The sequence below is a fragment of the Penicillium oxalicum genome, chromosome IV (genome assembly GCF_001723175.1).
Source record: "Penicillium oxalicum strain HP7-1 chromosome IV, whole genome shotgun sequence".
In the NCBI taxonomy this organism is placed as follows: domain Eukaryota; kingdom Fungi; phylum Ascomycota; class Eurotiomycetes; order Eurotiales; family Aspergillaceae; genus Penicillium; species Penicillium oxalicum.
The window spans coordinates 3,411,570-3,415,386 of NC_064653.1; positions in this window are offsets into that span (position 1 = coordinate 3,411,570).

Genomic DNA, 3,817 nt, shown 5'->3' on the forward strand with positions numbered 1-3,817 from the left:
TGAAAGGCCCTTTTTTATAGAGTTTAATTAATCCTTATATCTAGTCGCCAGGATATTATCTATATAGATTATAATAAATATAGTATAGTCCTTATTAGTAAAGATATATAGTTCGGAGGGGATTAGAGAGAGGCCTAGGCTAGATAGGTTATCTTTAAAAAGTTTATGCTAGAGGTATCCTACTTATCGCAATCTATAAAGCGCCTAGTTTAGTACGTATACCAGATCTTCTCCTTTTAGGCTAAATTATTTATATCTAGTTAGTTACTTTATAAATATAATACGGTTATTAATAGCGGTATTAAGGTAGGCTCTAATTACGTCCTACTATTCCTTTTTCTAATTACGGATAGTAGCTATAGTAATAAATAACTTAGCCGATATATCTGAGATAACTAGGGTATATCTTTCGTTAGGTTAGAAGTCTACGCCTAGACTTTAGCGGTTACTATATACGACCTATCTAGCACGGAATTCTAGGATATATTCTTCGGTATCCTATTTAATATTATAGACCTATTTGCCTAGAAGGATTTTAGTACCTTTTAGGGGTTTAGTTACTAAAGTTATTATATTAGATAATTTAAACTTCTTTAATTAGATCTCTTTAGCTTTAAGCTATTAATTGGCGAATTAGGATTTTATAGCTTCCCTATAGGTTTAAGGGATTTTAACTATTACCGACTGTATTATCTTAGTAGCCGTGCTTAATATACTAGGTCTAATTAAGTTATCTTCGGTAGACGTAGCGAAGTATAAACTTCCTTTTGTTCTCTCTTTATACTCTTCCTTAACTAGTTCTTTTATAGTATATCTAACTATTCCTTCTATAAGTTATCTTAGAGTATATCTCCGTAGGCTTCTTCTTACTAGAGAGATAGAGTATCTCCGGTCGCTTATAAAATCTGGTTAATTTATCGTAATAGTATTAATAGGGTCCGCTAATAAAGCTTATAATATTAGGTAGCTACGGAACCTCTAAGGAATTACTACTAGAGGGGGGAGTTATAGTTAAATTAATTAGGATAGTGTCTTAGACTTTTTAATAGTAGGATTTAGGTTAGATTCTAGCGTAGGTAGGAATTATCCTAGTATAGTCCTTCTCTTAATTAATAGGATTAGACTATCCGGGTTCTAGCGTAAAAAAATTCTTTCCTAGTTAGGAATTAGGTCTCTAGGGATTTAGATTTTAGGATTCAGTCGAGTATTAGGGGCTCTTTTCCTCGGTTATATTAGTAAAATTTTACGATACTAGGAAGGTTATAAAATTAGGATATTTTAGTCCTCTAGTATAGTTAGTAGTATACTTAGAGGGATTAGAGCGGGTTAGGGAAAAATTCGTTCCTCGCGTAATTCTAGGTCTTTTAGGAATTAGACTTAAGGAGGTAGAAGATTATATCTCCTTCCTCTTTCCTATTAGAGAGGTAGAATTTTTAGAGTATAGGAAGTTTATAAAATTTAGATTTCTTTATAGGTATCTAGGCTTATATTAGAGTAGATAACGGTCGGGATCTTTATAGTAGTCGTTATCCGCGCGGGTAGTCTTTTAGATAGGCCTATTTAATCGTTTTACGGTTATATCGGTTATCTTTTTAATATTTTAGATCTTTATATTATAGAACCTTTCTTGTATAATCTATTTAATTCGATTATCTAGGTCTAATAGTAGTATAGATAGTTCTTCCTAAAAGTCTATATCTCTTCTAATTATAACTTTTCTCTTATATAGGTCGTAAATCCTGTATTAGTAGCTATTCTTACTATTATATCTAACTAGGTATCTAATCTATACCCTCGGGGCTATCTTTTATCCTTAGGTTCGTTATTCTTTTAGAATATAGATATAGGCTTTAGAATACTAGATATATAAAAACCCTAAATCGATTAGTTGCTTTACCCTAGAGCTATTAGTATTATGCTAGTACTTATTCTATCTTTCTAAAGGGGACAATTATTTATTTAGTTTACGGATTCGGTTTATAATATAGGTAGTAGTAACTATAGCTTTAGGCCACAAAAATACAGGAGCTTAGGGCGTAGCTACTATAAGGGTTCGGGCCCCTATATAATAAGATATCTAGAGCTTTTAGTAATACTATTTTGTTTATAAGTATAAGAGGCGCTTATTAAGAAAGTATAACCCTTCTACTTAGCCTATTCTTTAAATTTAAAGAAACTTCTGTCTCTATCTATACGGATTTCGGAAGGCTAAGTACTAGTAGAAGTAAAGATACGCTTTAGTATTTAGATTAGGATATCCGAGGCTTAGCCTTTTATCTTTATTAGAATAGCCTATCTAAACCTAGTAGTATCGTTAACTACGATTAGGACGTATAATATATTCCCGATTCTAAGAGGGGTGTATAGCTAGATATTAATATAGATAAATTCCTATAGTATCTTAGAGCGTGTCTGGTTTGTGTAGGATACGATCCTCTTAGATTTTGCAATCTTGCAAGCTTTATAATTAAAATATTCGTTACTATAGACCTCCTTACCGATTTTGTAATAGTTAATTTTTGCGGTAGGCTATCTAATATAACCTAGATAGTAATAGACTACTTCTAGTGAAATTATAGCAAAGGAATATACGGTCGCTATAATTAGGGGGCCTTCTTTCGTACGCTATAGATAGTTTGATTGAAGTAGCCTTTAGAAATAGGATACCTCGTTTCCTATATACGTATGCTATAATCTTTTGTTTATTATCTAGGTTAACAAAAATATTCTCCTAGTCTTTCTAGCCTATTTTATAGTCCTTATATATTTAGGTCGTAGATAGGAGGTTAAAGTTACCTATTAGTATATATTTGTATTATATATTAAGGGTTTTAGTACCTTCTAGGAGGATTAATTTAATTCGAGCGATCGCTTTTCTAAGAGATTTAATAGTTCTTCTATCAGAGGTCTAGTATTAATAGCTATTGTAGTAGGGGATTCGGTTGCATGTACTTAAAGGCGGATATTCAGTAGTAGGAGATGCCTAAGAGCCTTACCGCCGAGGAAGGTTATCTAGGACCTAGCTTACGGGATCCGGCATCATCATCATACTTGAACAACAGTTTAGACGGAGGATTCAGGACAGTCTTTATAGTCAGATTCCTTACACTTAAAATATCATACTCTTTTTGATTCCTGCCTTTAGTACCTAACATCGGATCTCACGATTACTTTGGAGGATTCTAGGACTTGCGTGCTTGTAGGTTTAGTTTAGTTCCTCTATGACTCGACCTATCTAGTAAGATCAGACTACCGTAAGCATTCCCCTCTTTATTAGTAACCAACGCAGGGGCTTTGTAATAAAGGTGGCTGAGATAGAGGACCATACTATTCCTACGATACGATTATAAAAGGATCCGCTACTAAGATTGCTACTGAGATTGCTACTAAGATTGCTACTAAGATTGCTACTAAGACTGCTAAGACTAAGACGACTAGAACGACTACTGCGACCGCTACTATTACGACTACCGCTATGATTAAGAAATTCTGTACTTTTCTGCAAAAAAGTGGGTAACGCGTTTGACACTAACGAAAAATTAAGAGAAATTAAGACTATTATTCGAAACTAATACCTTATATTATAGCTAAATACGCGACTTTTAGCTATATATAGGGGGCTACTCCTACCGAGGGTCTTACGGCTAACACTATACCTTTGTTCGACTAGTATACCTAGCTTATTCGCGGATTATTAGCCGATCGATACTAAGAGGATCGAGATATATTAATTCGATTACTAAAAATATCTCCGGACTAATTATATTAACAGATAAACTTAGTCTATCCGAACTTTATATAGAGTTAGTTTATCGCT